This window comes from Lissotriton helveticus, chromosome 9 (assembly GCF_964261635.1).
Source record: "Lissotriton helveticus chromosome 9, aLisHel1.1, whole genome shotgun sequence".
In the NCBI taxonomy this organism is placed as follows: Eukaryota; Metazoa; Chordata; class Amphibia; order Caudata; family Salamandridae; genus Lissotriton; species Lissotriton helveticus.
In genome coordinates, this window is record NC_136070.1 from 653,485,521 (window position 1) to 653,502,507 (window position 16,987).

Genomic DNA, 16,987 nt, shown 5'->3' on the forward strand with positions numbered 1-16,987 from the left:
CGAAGACGCACTTGCACTCCGCGACCTTCGCGTAGCTCCGCGGACATGCGTATTTGGTTGCTAGACCCGTTCGCGCGCCGTTTTTCGTCTTCGGGAGCCCGGTGCGCGTGTTCGGGGCGCTGCCTGCATGCTCGAGATAGCTAGCGCGCTAAGTTACTCAAGAGGTTTGTCCCGCCCGCTTGCGTTCCCTTATTTCCTGTTCCGGGTCACAAGTAACGTGTTCGCGTTGTGTAAGACATGTTCGGGAACTCATCTTCTCGTTCGCACTACAAAAGTGCGTGATCGCGTCAAATATCGCGCGAACCTACCCAGGTGGTCGCGACGGGCGGAGCCATCTTGGATTTCACACTCTGGCTATGGTTTTGGGCCTACTTTAGCATCTACCTCCTATCTCTTCAATCCTGGTCTTTTCACCCACTTTTTCAAACTTTCTTTAGTTATTACCTATCTCTCTCTGTGCCTAGGTTTATATTTTTCATTTTATTTCTACTTTTACAACTTTTTTGCAACTTTTCTCTTGTTTTATATTACTTCCTTCTTTTACCTTGCTTCTTCCTTCCCCTACCTTTTTGTCTTCAACTTTTCTTCTCCCCTCCACCCAGAACCATGGTGAAGGGTGCCAGCAGCATCGGCGGCTCAAAGGGCAAGGCGGCTGTGCCCAAAAAAACGCGGCTGCCTTGCGGCAGAAAGCGCCCCGCAGGAGTGACGGCCCGCCAACTTTTTGGGGAGGAGGAGGTTGCTGCCCTGGTCTTTTTTATCCAGCGCCACCTCCCCTTGACCTTGGCAGCAGGCGGAAGGCCCGGCTCCGGCTACCGGCATATTGAAGAGCGTCTCCGGCGGTGGGCGAAGGTTCGCCGGGCAGTCTTCCGCTGCTCCGGTATCCGGCGTACCCACCATCAGCTGTCCCACCACTGGGCCGACATTTTGGACCGGGAGCAGGACCTGTTGGACCTGCTTGGTGTCGAGGTTGTGGGTCTTGGTGAGTGGCTACCCCAAAAAAAGTTGTGTGTGTATATATATATATATATATATATATATATATATATATATATATATATATATATATATATATATATATATATTATATATATATATATATTCACTGAAAAAAACATAGGTTATAGACCATATATAGTTAGGAATTAGCATTTAAAAAACCTTATTTTACTCACACAAAACCATTGAAATTCCATATATAGTTAGTTGCACTAACTATATATTGCGCACCCGCAATCCACTGCTGATCATGTCACATATTACATCATTCATGACATGGTCAGTGACATCACTGATGACATCACTGATGACATCTCAAATGACATCACTGATGACATCACTGATGACAACATCCAGTGACTATGTTTCTGTAAAGTTAAAATATGTCTTACATATTGAAGAATGAGTGGATGTATAAGTGTCTGGACGAAGGATTTAGTAGGTGCATGACTGAATGTATGAGTGAGTGATTAAATGTGTCTCACTGAGTGCATGGGTTAGTGACTAAACTGTCTTAATTTGTGCATCATTATGTCTGTTGTTCTGTAAACTGCTGCATGTGTTGATCAGTAGCTATATGAGTAACTATATGGGTTATTGATTGATTGCCCAAGTATTTGCATGGGAGACTGAGTGTGTGTGTGGCTGGATGGGAGGTGTGTGACTCTGTACAGATCAATGTGTACTTGTATCAATGATTGTATAAGAGAGTAAGTATGTGTTAGTATATGGTTGAAAACGTAAGGTGCTCTATGTTTAACTGTATAGAGTAGAAAATGGAAGTGTGATTGATTCTTTACAGGACTGACTAGGTGTGTGAGTAACTCCATGGATGAGTGGCAGAGTGTGAGTGTCTGTATAGGTGTATGAGTGCATATGATTGTGTTGTAAACATGAGTGATTGTATGTATGAATGATTGTATGGGTGAATGAGTGAATGTGTGTGTAGACGTAGGAATCAGTGAGTACGTATGTAGTAACTAGTATTGGTGTGTCAATGGTTTCAAAAATTATACTCTGTTTTTAACACTGGGTGAAACAGAGGTTATATTAAAATGTGAAGAGATGCATTGTATTGTCACATGAATAATATCATCAGTGATGTGGTCATTGATGTCAAATGAGATGTCATCAGTGATGTCATCAGTGATGTCATTTGAGATGTCATCAGTGATGTCATCAGTGATGTCACTGACCATGTCATGAATGATGTAATATGTGACATGATCAGCAGTGGATTGCGGGTGCGCAATATATAGTTAGTGCAACTAACTATATATGGAATTTCAATGGTTTTGTGTGAGTAAAATAAGGTTTTTTAAATGCTAATTCCTAACTATATATGGTCTATAACCTATGGTTTTTTCAGTGAATTTTCAAGGTTTTGTAAATGCTAATTCCTAACTATATATGGTCTATAACCTATGGTTTTTTCAGTGAATTTCAATGGTTTTTTAATAGCAAATATCATAAGCTGTCGAATGTCAAGTACGTGGTAAGTGAAAACATTTTCGTGTTTATGCACACTGATCTGCTTTGAATGGTGCCCCCCCCCCTCATTTCTATTAGGAGTACTCTCTCTTTGCAGATAGTGAAAGGTAGTTAACGCAGGCCTTTGCCCCCGTTGTAATCCGTCGTGCCTGCTTCTCTCTCCATTTGATTGATTGTTATCCAAGTATTTACTGTTTTAGAATTAGTTCTCTTTGGTTCATTCTCTATTTACAAACAAACACAGAGTCGCAATACTCTGTTTAGTCTTTGCAGATAACGAAAAATCGTGTAAAAAAAAGAAAAGGAATCGAGCAAAATCAGTAGGCCACTAATGGGATCTCTTTTTGACCTCGCTAAAATAGAAACATTAGGAACAACCCCTCATGACAAATACAAAACTAGTGAGATGAACTGAACTCCACACAATGATGGCTGCAAAACAGCTCGGCTCCGCCACCCACCCCGCCCAAAATAACGATAAAGAGCGGCTGCCATGATTGGTTGCGGAATGGCCACGACGGAGCTACGAAATGATGCTGCTCTCATGCTAACCCCAGCTTCAGTCTGAAACATCCAGAAACACTGTAGACTACCAATTCGATCAGTTCCGGTAGCGCCCCAATGTAACCCGGTAGAGAAGAACTAGCCCTCCCCTCTTTGACTGATGGTTCTTGTTGCCTGTCCCTTCTGTTGTCATTTAACAGAACTATTTAGCCTGCTGAAAGGGGTTGTGTTCCGACCGCTGGTTGGTGGAGACATTTTGACTATATTCTGGACCTGCGTTGTCGCGTAATGCGTCATATGACGCGCCGCGTTAGCGCATCCGGAAGTCATCCGGGGCGCGCAGCGCGTAACGTAAGCATAACAAGTCATGTGACTTGTTAATAAAACTTTTCATTGGTTCATTTTACTTTTCTTATTGTAATGATGAAAGGCTTGGTCATATGACCTAAAAATTACGCTTTTCATTACTTCCGAACATTATTTTTTCTTAAATATATGTTATAATGTTCCAGACTAATGTACTTTCCCGGAAATTTTACAACTGTCCTGCAAGTAAAATATATTCTTTTTTCGAGAAAAAGAGCGTTTCTTCGTCCCATGATGGAGCCGTTGAGCAAAAGAGGGTCGACCTGCTGTCTTAGTCGCCGATACGCCTGAATATGAGATTCTTATCGATCACTTTATGTTGCAGGAATAGAAAACACAACAGCCCTTGACCATTTATCTTTACTGCGTTCCTTCGTATTATACCTTTTACCCTTCATGTAATTGGTCTGCTTTATTTCACTTGCCTTTTAATGATTCTAAAACAGTGACTATTATTACAAACTTTACCAATGTATATACTACTACCATGTTTTCTTTTAAAAACCTTTATTGTGAAAATTTCATTATACAAATACGAGCCTATAACCACGTGGGCCGGCCACGGAGCAAACTGTAATCGTATGTGATGAGTAGACATTTACACTGTAGAGGAACGTAACGGGCGGGCCATTAGGTTGCAAGAACTAAGGTGTCTAACAGTTACGGAATCGGTGGACGTACATTTTATAATTAAAATACGACAGGGCCAGTTACAATAAAATTATCTAGATATACATTTGCGGGCAAGTACCATGGGTGACGTTAATTCGAACTTTCAACAGTACAGTAATCAATAACACATCAGAACTTAATATCAATAGGGATGTCGAAATACTCAATCAATTCTCGTCCCCGCCCGCCATGTGCTTCAAAACTGCATACGTATCTCGTGATTTCAAGGTTCTGCAACCAGTACACAACAAGGAGTTACGAGTCCCATTTATTCCGGCGCCATTTTGGGCGAGGACGGGCAGGTCCAGGATATAGTCAAAATGTCTCTACCAACCATCGACTATGATGATGTTCATATGCTGTATTTATTAGAGTAACACTCATCTGTCCACATGAAATTAATTTGCCACAATCTAAACATGTCATTTTAATCTTTCCAAAGTTCTTCTAAAAATTTGGGACCGTTTCCCTTGCCTCTGAAGCTCTCAGTGCCACTTCTTTGATGAATGTACTAGCAGGTCAGGGGTTCTCCTCCAAATCTCTCTTTTATGCAGCACTATAATTAATTGGTGCCACCTCTCCATATGACGATGCATGGTATAGTTACCACAACTATATTTTTTTTCGGTTCCTCTGGAGAGTTCATCGTGGCAGATGAAGCGTGTAACGTACCGGGCATTTACCTTTTTTTGCATGTACAGGAAAGGAAAAAAAAATCGAGCGTCCGAGTTCTAATGTGTCCCAGGGCCATTTTAGTGGAGGACATGATACAGCGATAATGCCCTGGATAAGGACACTTCCTTCGGGCACCCCACGCCGTCTTTCGGCGCAGCATTGTAGGATGGCCACACCAGTGCGGCAACTTGCTAGACACCACCTCGGTGCCATCCGGATCTCGGCGCCCCACTGCAGATGAACTGCCTCCACATGGAGAAGCGGGAGAGGCTCGTTTGCGCCGCCTCCCCCCCCCCCTTCGGGCACCCCACGCCGACTTTCGGCGCAGCATTGTAGGATGGCCACACCAGTGCGGCAACTTGCTGGACACCACCTCGGTGCCAACCGAATCTCAGCGCCTTGTGTTGTCTTCCATTCCGAAAATATTGTTGGCAGCATTTTGAAAGGAAAGACAAACAGCCGTTTGTGGCCCTCACTACACCGTTCTCCTAGTGAGTCTCACATTGTTACATTTAGGAAGAATGTTGAAGAGTAGTATGTTGAAAATCTGAAGCCATTGTTATACAAACTCTCAACCAGCCTTGGATGGAAAAATCCTGAAGAATGTACAAACTGAAAACCAGTTTTTCTCTGTATAGCATCAGCAGCAACGCTTGAGTCAGCTTTGTGTGAAGCCGCCATTTTGATTCAATCAATAGCGTCCCCCTGCACACATTCAGGGACCTGGTCGTGTCTTCAGGTCAAACGGATTGTGGGACAAGATGCACAAAGGAAAAGGAAAAAAGTTCCGCCGGACCCCGGGAGGTGGCCGCCTATGTCATGGGCGATCTTAGGCCACACCAGGGCAATAGTGAAGCTGCAGCAGGTGCAAATAAGCTTCAGACAGTGTTACAAGCGCTGCTCAGAACTCTCAACTATGACACCACCTCGGTGCCATCCGGATCTTGGCGCCTTGTGCTGGTTCCGGCCTATTCACACATCGGTCCGCTACTGACGCCACCTCACAGGCCAACGGGGCACCCCACGCCGACTTTCGGCGCAGCATTGTAGGATGGCCACACCAGTGCGGCAAATTGCTGGACACCACCTCGGTGCCATCCAGATCTCGGCGCGTTGTGCTGCCTTCGGCCTATTCGCCACAAGTGCGCACGCAACTCAGCTGCATAGCGAGTGAAACACCAAGGGGCGCCCCACTGCAGCCGAGGAACCTCCATCTTGGGGGCGACGCACAGCATCACATTGCTTTCCAATGCAGTCAGATCCTCAAACAGCCCCCACTGACTGACGCGAACTCACAGGCCAACGGGGCGCCCCACGCCGACTTTCGGCGCAGCATTGTAGGATGGCCACACCAGTGCGGCAAGTTGCTGGACACCACCTCGGTGCCATCCGGATCTTGGCGCGTTGTGCTGCCTTTGGCCCCATTCGCACATCAGTCCGCTACTGACGCCATCTCACAGGCTAATGGGGCGCCCCACGCCGACTTTCAGCATTGTAGGATGACCACACCAGTACAGCAACTTGCTAGACATCACCTCGGTGCCATCCGGATCTCGGCGCCCCACTGCAGATGAAGTGCCTCTCAACTATGAAACCACCACTGTGACATCCGGATCTTGGCGCGTTGTGCTGCCTTCGGCCTATTCGCACATCGGTCCGCTACTGACGCCATCTCACAGGCTAATGGGGCGACCCACGCCGAGTTTCAGCATTGTAGGATGACCACACCAGTGCAGCAACTTGCTAGACATCACCTCGGTGCCATCCGAATCTTGGCATCTCAACGCCTAGTGGTATCTTCCATACAGAAAATATTGTTACGCTACCTTTGGCCCCATTCGCACATCAGTCCGCAACTTAGACATCACCTCGGTGCCATCCGGATCTTGGAATCTCAGCGCCTTGTGGTGTCAGTCAGAAAATATTGTTGCGCTGCCTTTGGCCCCATTCGCACATCAGTCCGCTACTGACACCATCTCACAGGCCAACAGGGCGCCCCACGCCGACTTTCAGCATTGTAGGATGGCCACACCAGTGCGGCAACTTACTAGACACCACCTCGGTGCCATCCGGATCTTGGCGCGTTGTGCTGCCTTCGGCCTATTCGCACATCGGTCCGCTACTGACGCAAACTCACAGGCCAACGGGGCGCCCCACGCCGACTTTCAACATTGTAGGATGGCCACACCAGTGCTGCAACTTGCTGGACACCACCTCGGTGCCATCCGGATCTTGGCGCGCTGTGTTGCCTTCGGCCTATTCGCACATCGGTCCGCTACTGACGCCGCCTCACGTGCCAACGTATTTTCTCCGCATTTTATACCCTATGCCGCATAACAGGTCATGTGACTTGTTTATAAAACTTTTCATTGGTTCATTTTACTTTTGGTTTCCTAATGATGGAAGGCTTGATCATATGACCTAAAAACAACACTTTTCATTGGATGAAAACTTTTTTTTTTTCCAAACGATGAAAGCCCCACCTTGTTTCTGGATGTTTCAGACTGAAGCTGGCGTCAGCATGAGAGCACCACCATCTCGTAGCTCCGTCGTAGTCATTCCGCGAGCAATCATGGCAGCCGCTCCCCACCAGAAGCCTGCAGGAGTCGGGGCCCCCAAAACTTTTGATGAATTCTCAAGGCGGAGGGGACGCTTTCGAGAATGGGGTCCAAGACCTAGCAGACAAGCGTCCGATTTCCAAGGTGTCCCAGGGCCATTTCAGTGGACCAGGCCCAAAAAGGAAAGAGCCTGCCGCCATTTTGAGAGTCCTGTGACAGCCGCCTATCGCTGCACCGCAAGAGTGGGCGCAACTCAGCTGAATTGCGGCTTTTGACACAGTGGACCAAAAACGGACGGAATGGCAACTGAAACGGTAAAGGGGCGCCCCACTACAACAGATGACACTCCACCTGGAGAGGCCCGTTCACGCCGCCTCCCCCGGGGCGCCCCACGCCGTTATTCGGAGCAGCATTGTAGGATACCAAAACCAGTGCGGCAACTTACTGGACATCACCTTGGTGCCATCGTTCTGCTGCCTTGGAACTATTCGCACAACAGTTTGCTACTGAAGACCCACCCCCCGCGACGCCCCACGCCGTTATTTGCTGGGTGGCAACTTACTAGACATCACTTTCGTGTCATCTAGATTTCAGCGCGTTCTGCTGCCTTGGAACTATTCGCACAACAGTTTGCTACTGATGACCCGCCCCACGCCGGAAATCTGGACGTTGTGCTGCGTTGGGACTATTCGCACAGCCGACCGCTACTTCGTTGTTTTTCCCTAAAAATGTTTATATGTTATTACTATTTTTGTTTTCTTGTATATATTTATAAATTATTAAAGTTTTATAATCTTACTACTTTGTCGGAGTGCTATATATTTTTAATGTGACACATAATTGTAAAAACTTTGATGTACAAAGAGTCATCCCTGGAATCTTCCGCTTCACGCTCGGTCCCCTCCCCAATCACAATACAGGATGGTTTTCAGATAATAGCAACGCTTCTGCTGTGACGGATCTCATCGAGTGTGGGCCTTGATCTACTATAACTCCTTTGAAGAGGGGTGAATCTTTACAGCTGTGGCCATAAACTACATCTGCAGGGCTAGCTGATACCCTAGGACCAGCCTGGACAATCGGACACAGAGGAAAAGGAGTGTCAGAGGGTGCAGTAGTGAATAGGGCGAAAGGGAGGTGTCGGGCGGGCACAGGGTGTGATTCTCAGGAAAGAGCAGCGCAGATGGGGGGAGGTTTATTACCCATGCATAAGACAGAGAGCGGGGGTGACCACTGCCTGGGGGAGATGCTTGCGAGGGTGGGGAGCCATGCTAAGGATCGACAGCGTGCACAGAGTGGGTCTGGTCAAGGCATCTAAAATGGCTGCCGTGCACGACAAAAGTGTGGCATTTGAAAAAAGACAAGATGGCGCAGACAATGTTTTTCAACACTTCCTGATTTCCTTCGAATCGAACGTTAACAGACGTTGGGGCATATTACCAAAGTTAAGCGATATTTATCCCTAACGATGCATTGCAAAGATTTTTTTACCGTCAGAAATTATCGCAGATAAACCTTGCTATTATCAAAGTTTATCGCAAATACGATAAAAACCGACCGCAATGCATTAATATCGCTGAAAACTCAGCGATATTCATGCATTACCGAGCTAATCCTCTTAGCCATGTTATCCACCTCCCATAGGATAACATGGCTAAGAACTGCTCAGGGCAGCTGTTACTTTTTGGAGATATTCGCGCTTATCTCGAATATTTCCAAAAGTTGATAATAGGAGATAGCGATGTTAGCGACTGTTTCCAGTCGCTAACATCTTGGCATGCCCACTTTGCATGTCATTAGTGATAAATATCACTCACATGCAAAGTGGGACCCAAGATGGTCGCTATCTCCTACTAGCCGTCGCTAACTGGTGTTAGCAACAGCTAGGTAATACAGATATAATTTTATCTCCGCGAAGCGGAGCGCTGTTACAGATATATATCTTGTTTTTGAACGTTAATTTCTCAAAATGCACTGAAGCACATATATTGAGACCTAGCAAAGGCACATCGGGCTACCAGTCCCTAATATTTTACCAAGTTTCGTGCAAATCCATTCAGCCGTTCGATTATTATTATTATTTATTTTTTTTGCCCCGCGGGGCCCTTTTAAAACCTCCACATCAAACCTAGGGGATCAGCGAGGATCTACTATGCCCCCTTATGGTCATTTGCCCCTTCGCTTTGGCCTCCTCTTGTCTCTCGATCCTACCGAGAGACAAGATGGCGGCCGCTACGGACTGTTTGGAATGTTTACAGACACCGGAGAGCCAATCAGCTTCGCTTCGCAAAGCTCCGTAACGCGAAAAGTACGCGAAGCGGTGCGCTGTTACAGATATATATCTTTTTTTGAACGTTAATTTCTCAAAATCCACTGAAGCACATATATTGAGACCTAGCAAAGGCACATCGGGCTACCAGTCCCTACAATTTTGCCAAGTTTCGTGCAAATCCATTCAGCCGTAAGATTATTATTATAATTTTTTTTTTTTGCCCCGCGGGGCCCTTTTAAAACCTCCACATCAAACCTAGGGGGTCAGCGAGGATCTACTATTCCCCCTTATGGTCATTTGCCCCTTCGCTTTGGCCTCCTCTTGTCTCTCGATCCTACCGAGAGACAAGATGGCGGCCACTACGGACTGTTTGCGGCCACTACGGACTGTTTGGAATGTTGACAGACGCCGGAGAACCAATCAGCTTCGCTTCATAAAGCTCCGTTGCGCGAAAAGTACGCGTCCTAGGCCGCTGCCCGGTCCGCGCTTACAGATATATATCTTTTTTTAAACGTTAATTTCTCAAAATCCACTGGAGCACATATATTGAGACCTACAAAAGGCACATCGGGCTACCAGTCCCTACAATTTTGCCAAGTTTCGTGCAAATCCATTCAGCCGTTCGGGCTAAAAGTGAGGCCAACCGCCCTATGGAAATTAACATGGGAAAAACGCGTTTTGGGACCCCCCTTTTTTCTCGGCCCCCCCTTGACGAACCCCCCCCAAATTTTCAAAGGCTGCTCAGAAACGAAATGTGCCATTTTCCTGAAAATTTCAGCCAATTCCGTCCACAAACGGCAAAGTTATTAGACATAGAATTTTCAAAAATCCCATAGAGAAAAAATCCTAACTATATATACCTACTGGCGACCGCCAGTAGGTAATATATACTGTAGTCTAAATATTGTTATTGTATCTTTGTAAATATTGGCTGAATAAGTAACGCGATGACTGTTGCTCCTAGTTACATTTCCGATGTATTCCGGTATATCTACTGTAATTTTATGACACTGTTCTTCTTCACTGACTCTTGCGTATTGTTTCAACTTGGCGCTAGCTGTTGCTGTTTATTGATGTGAGATTTTCTTTATTGTAGAGAACTGAAGTTAGTTAATGCTATTAATAGAGTCTTGTCCTTCCTTTGTCCGTCAGTGAAATAGCGGTGGATGGATAATTGTACGTAGTTTGCATATTGTAGCATTTTTTTCACGGCCTTCTCTTCTGCATGAATCCTCCTCTGGCAATGAATGCTAAAGTTACTTTGTTCTTCTTACCTCAGCCAGGGCCGGCTTTAGGCATGTGCAAGCTGTGCAACTGCACAGGGCCACCAAACTTCAGGGGCCTCTGCACCAATATATATCCTTAATTTCATAATCCTCTGAGGATGGATATTGCGTGGCGGCCCCTGGCAGGGATTTGTTGCCTCCGGCTCTGTTCCACTTCCAAACACCCCTCTTCACTGTCCTCCGGCCTCCGCCCGACCTCCTCTTCCGGGGCCCCCTACCTACGCTCCCTGCCCAGGAGGACCACCATGAGCCTAGAGCCACCCCTGCCTCAGCCCTCCATAGAACTGATGTAGTTTGTTTAATGAGTGGTAGTCTCGGCAGCAGTAGCATTCAGTCAGTAGCAGAACAAAATATGATGCAACTAACGTACAATTTCGTGTATGCACAAAATTTCTGCATGTCTCCTCCTTGTGATCTATGCATTTTGCTGGCAAAAATGAAAAAGAAATGACTACTCACAGATAATTGATTACCACATTCTTGAATCTCTTGAATCGGTGGTGTTGTTCAGGTGTTACTGCCTCTGTGTTACTTAGTAATCTGCAATCAGAATGTTTATGGAACATGTGATTTGTTTTCTCCAAGTATACAGTCAGTGAATCCTGCAAGGCAGTAGTCATTTGGTAGATCAATGTTTGTTTCTTTTAATGTTCTAGCAGTGTTTTTTGAAATGATGTCTATGTTTCACAGCACTCAATGTTTTTCTCTTTGTTTATTATTTCTTACATGAACCACAGAACCCAGGGGCAAGCAGAATGCTGGGACAGAGTCGGCGGGTGAACCACCACAGGCACAGAGCTCCTCTACTGAGGATCCTGCTGCTGTCCCCAGTAAGTCCAACAGTGCTTTCTTTTGGAACAATGATATTTCCCTAACTTTGTAACAGATTTTTTTTTCCAACCGATTAATTACATTTACTTCCTAAAGAAATTGTGACTCTTTAGTAAAGGTATTAATCTTTTCCATAAATATGTGATAAAAAAAAATTCGAATAGCTGTAGGCACAGGGTCCACTCCTGTCTTATGTTTTTTCCTCTGTAATGTCTCTGCTTTGGCAATTGACACCAACCAAGTATGCGTCCAGATGTTTGTCTAGTATTTTGTAAACGTTAGTATACCACTACTAGTCTTGTGGGTATTCTATCTTCTATGGAGTCATATACATATTACATAACTATGTAGGCACCAGAAAATTTGATGTTGGTGCTGATAGGCAGGTTGGACCTTACTTACACCTCAGTCACAGAACTCTGAGGAACCCACAATTCACTGAACGACAACCTATATGGCCTCAGTCATTGGTCAATTATTCAATTATCACACTCCTGAACCCCAATACCAAGATGCCCAATGCTTTTATTACACAAACCATTACCTAAGAAACCCCCTTTTGCTCACTCACTTGTGTGAGTCTACAAGACAACAGACACTGAAAATTAACTTCAGAGTCAAAGTGGTACATCAAAAGCTTTATTTTGTTAGAAGTAAGTAAGTAACATCAATGTTTTTAAGTTGTTCCGTGAAATACGTCGAGGGGCCCACCAGAAAAAATCCAGAGTTACAAAAGGCAGAATAAAGTAATCAACATTTGTACAGCTACTAGTGCACGATAGGGAAATGTGGGAAATGTCGGAGACCCCTCACCATTGAACGTATACTGGTTACATATGCCTCTTTTTGGTAAGCTCTGGAAATGTCAGCTTCGTAGAAGGAAATCTTCTCATCTGCCGAAAATTAATGACAAAAGTGGTGCACGTTAGACAGTATGAAATACATTTAGGCCAGTTTAATGCAGCCATGCTAAAAAGAAGTTGTAACCTGTAAGCAAACTCTATTCCACAATCCACATAGAAAACTTAAATACGGGCCCTTTTATTTTCCAACCTCTTCAAGTGTATGCATTGAACAATCATGTTGCCTCAAAGGCGTCTTCTCGTACTGCGCAATAAGCTGCGAGGTAGCATGCGCAAAACTGGATACATTGATGTACAAAGGTTACATAGTTCACTTCAAATTTCCAAGGACTAGAGTAGCAGTACAGATGAGATGAGCTTGGGTACCATACCGTAACAATGAATGCTAATATGTGTAGTGACTCTGCTGTACTATGCAATGTGGACTCCTACTGATTACGTACGTTGTACTTAACTGTTTTGAAGAACTTCATTCTTGGTGAACAAGTACAATGGGGGCTGTGCATCCATCTAAAAAGGTGTACTTATTTTTATAGGCGCAGAACCCGTACCATCCACCAGTGCCGACGGGGACAGCGGCGCAGCGTCAGCGATCCCGGCGGGGACAGGAGGACCAGAGGCACCTACACCACCAGCACCAGCAGCAGTGGGGGGGAGCCAACAGTGGTGGGCGATGGTAAGTTACATTCAATAGTGATCCGCATTACTTGGTGGGAGGGGAAAACTTCCTCACTGTACTCTACTGGACAATATATGATGTTCCCTTTACTTGTCATTACCATGCTTAGCATTACCACTACAGTAATGCAGGTGGCTGATAGCAGTCGGATGCATGGGTTGTTGTTGAAGCATGGAAAGGGGAAAACACAGCTGCCAGCGTGGTTGGGAGACACACCCAATATCGGTGGTTAGTGGAGAGTCTCAGCAGCAGCGGTGTTTTGGTCAAACCTAACGTTAGTCAAACGCAAAGGCAAGGGAAGGAGGGGACAACTGGATGCATGGGTCGTTGCTGGTGAAACACAAACCAAATAAGGTTTGTTGTGCGATATAAAGAATGATAGTCTCTACTAGACATGTACTACTAGCAGCCCCCTGTTAATTAATGTTCGTTTGAGACTGTTCCCGCCTTCCCGGAATCAGAGTATATAATATAAAACGAGATATGAAAAAGACAGGTGTTCGTTCTAATGTGTGTGACCGTTGAAGTACACCCATGCTACTAGGGCAGGCATAATGCCGTGCCAAAAAGTCCAACAATTTAATTATATAGGCCGTAGAATGTTCAAGATAGATGCAACACAATTTTTTGTACTCAGCATGCTTGCTAGTGCTACTGTGCCACTATGTGTTGAATCAATGTTGTGTTCTTGATTTGCGGGGATTTTGGATTACAACAATTCTGTTTCTTTCTTTATAGTTACTCCTTCAAAACCAACGAGGAAGGAGTTGGCAGTAGGGGCCCGGCAGCGGAAACTGCAGGCTATCGTAGAGGCCTACCGCCGGCTGGTGGATCAGGCCGAGGAGGAGGAGGAGGAGGCGGTGGCAGCAGCTGCTGCCTCTTCCAATGCCCCAGCCCCCAAGCCTGCAGGACTACGTCGCCGTGGTCAGGCAGCCGCCCGCCGCCGAATTGTTACATCATCGGCGGCCCCCCCAGAACATGCGTGCAAATGTAGGTGCCGGGAATTTCAAGCAAAGATTCTCCGCCGGGTAGCGAGGCTGGAGGAGGAGCGCAAGAAGCTTGAGAAAGGAATAGAGGAGCGTGTCAAGATCATGGTGGACAAACACCTGAAAGCCCGCCGGCTTTGATATGGACCCTGTTGTTTGCCCCTTTTTAAATACTTTTGTTGGTGGGTGGGATTAGGGTGTTGGGGTTTAACTTTGAAATTTGGTTGGGGTTAGGGGAGGGTAGGGACAGCTGTGGGGTAAGATTTGATATATGTTTTATTTTTCTATCATCTTTCTTTATGTTATATTAAAATAAAAATGAGACAAAGTTATTTTCAAAACAAAACATTTGAAGTTCATTTGTGTTTGTTGGGGGGGTGGAGGTGGAGGGGGTACAGTTTCACCAAATAATGTACGTTGTGCAACATCACAACGTTTAATTGGCCATGCAGGTCAGGGGACAGTGCTTTCGAATTAAAAAAAATATTGGCCACATCTTTAACATGCAGACAGATAGATGCGGTAAACCCTCACTGAGTTATATTTGTAGTATTAGAAGAACTACCAGTCTGTCTTGCGTTATACCTCACAGCAAACTTATCTTACCTGTGATTGCTGATGATGAAGTGGGCTGCATTTGTTTCCCAAGACAATGGATAAGAATCTGTTGTTCTGAACTCCTGTGATAGTAGACAGACAGACCCTGCCAGTAGCATTTTGAGACAAAAAGAAAGAGGCAGTCATTTTCGTGATAGACAATGTGGGGGTAGTATAAGTATTAAGTACAGTACATTACACGACTGACCCAATACAATTTTGCAACTGCTAAACTGAAACAAAACAATGGTTTTGGGGACTGGGAAGTAAGTGCAAGAGAAGATAAGAAGTTCAACTGTAGTTGTAGTACTCACGTCAACGTCAAACTTTTCTAAATCATAATGCTGTAAACTTAAACACAAACAATGACGCCAATTCATTACGTATTCGTTGTTTGATGGTAATGGTAAATTAATTGGCATTATACACAGATCTTGAGTTGGGAAGCAGAAGAAGATCCCGGCCATGCCTTGTTGATATTGTTGCTTTCACCACATCTGCCCCAGCAAGCGCGTGATCAAATTGTTGGTGTATATTTAATGTAAAAAACATCGCACCTCAATGAAACCACGCAGCCCGGGGGAAGAGGGTTAGGGTTTGTTGAATGGATGGGTACAGGGGTTTTCGGAAAGGTTTGAGAAAGAAAAACAGTACGCATGTAGACAACAAAAGCAAAACAATGAACACGATGATTTATGAGGTTGAATTTGATCCACTAGCCAATGAATGTAAGGAATAAACGTAGAAACAGGATACGCTGAATATCATTCTTTGTTTCCCGCCATCCAATTGCTTGATGATGATGATTAGTGGTAATGGTGAGTAGACGCTCATAGTATAATAGCAGTGGGTGAAAAACGTCCAGCCTGTGTGGATTGAAAAAGAAAAGGCAAATACAAAAGAATGTGAATGACCTAAACAAAGTGTATTTGAAATACAGTGAAGATCAAAAAAATAATACAAGCGGAGTAGTCGTAAAGAGAGGACTTTCAGACTGAGGCGGCTTCAATACAATATGTTATGTATAAGTCTACTAGTTGCACATCATTATTAACCTAGAAGTACAAGAAAAGATAGGAGCCAGCACAGAACAGACCCACGACACAGGGTCGCCAGTAACACAAACTGCATTTACCTAACAATTTGACTGAGCCAGAGAAAGGGGCATAAAAATTAAAAAAGCAACCTAGCGTTTTCAAAATTAATCAGCGAAATCAATGCGTCATTCTCAGTCACCAATCATACCACTATTGTACTGTACCACTGCACAGTGCACACACATGAAGTAGCCTGGGTCTACTGTGCTGTGCCTCTTATTTGTATTTACCTTGTATTCCACTCCAAGAAACATCGTACATCAATCAGCGCAGATCCAACTGCCTGACAGCGTGCAATGATATGTGTGGTGTCACCATCATTATCAGGTCTGGCACGTCTAGTCCAACAGCACCAGCAACTCAGTCTACTCTGTAGTGAGTGACTACGAACGATAAAGTAAGTCCTGACTCCTGACTGCACCTGTAGTAGTAGGATCACAAGTGCGTAAATAATTTATATTATTAAATAACATGGAAAAATTGCCCATCACGTGAGTCTGAACTTACTAGTATACTTCAATTCCATGCACATTTGCTCAGAGTCAGCTAAACATCCTATGCAATGCATTGCATCATTCATTTAATAATATACCTGTCTTGCTCTTGTCTTTCACTATCAGATGATTGATCACAGATGCTGCCGAGCCTTTTAAAAATAATGATGAGTCACAACAAGTTGACTTCAGTTGTGGATGCCTGCTCAAGTATTGATACTGAAGAGTCGTCTATGAATGCCTGCAGACAGAGGTGGTAGCCTTAAGACTAAGACAGTGATGAGTTGCAGATTTCAAATGATATAGAGGATGGCTGTAGTCACGACGACTGTACGGTTCACTTGTTATGGAGGGACTGTTAGAGGCTACATTATTGTACTATACTCCATCTATACAACATCCAATGTATGGCTGGCAAGATGGAATTGTATTGACTTGAGTGGGTGGCAAGAAGATGGAGCAAGACTCTGAGGAGCTCTGCAGTCAACAAATGCACAGGCGTGCAACTCCAGTATGTAAATAAAAAGATACAGTGAAAATAAATGCACAGGCGTGCAACTCCAGTAGGTACATAAAAAGAATCAGTGGTGGGGATGGATTTGGTTGTGGTTTTTCAGTTT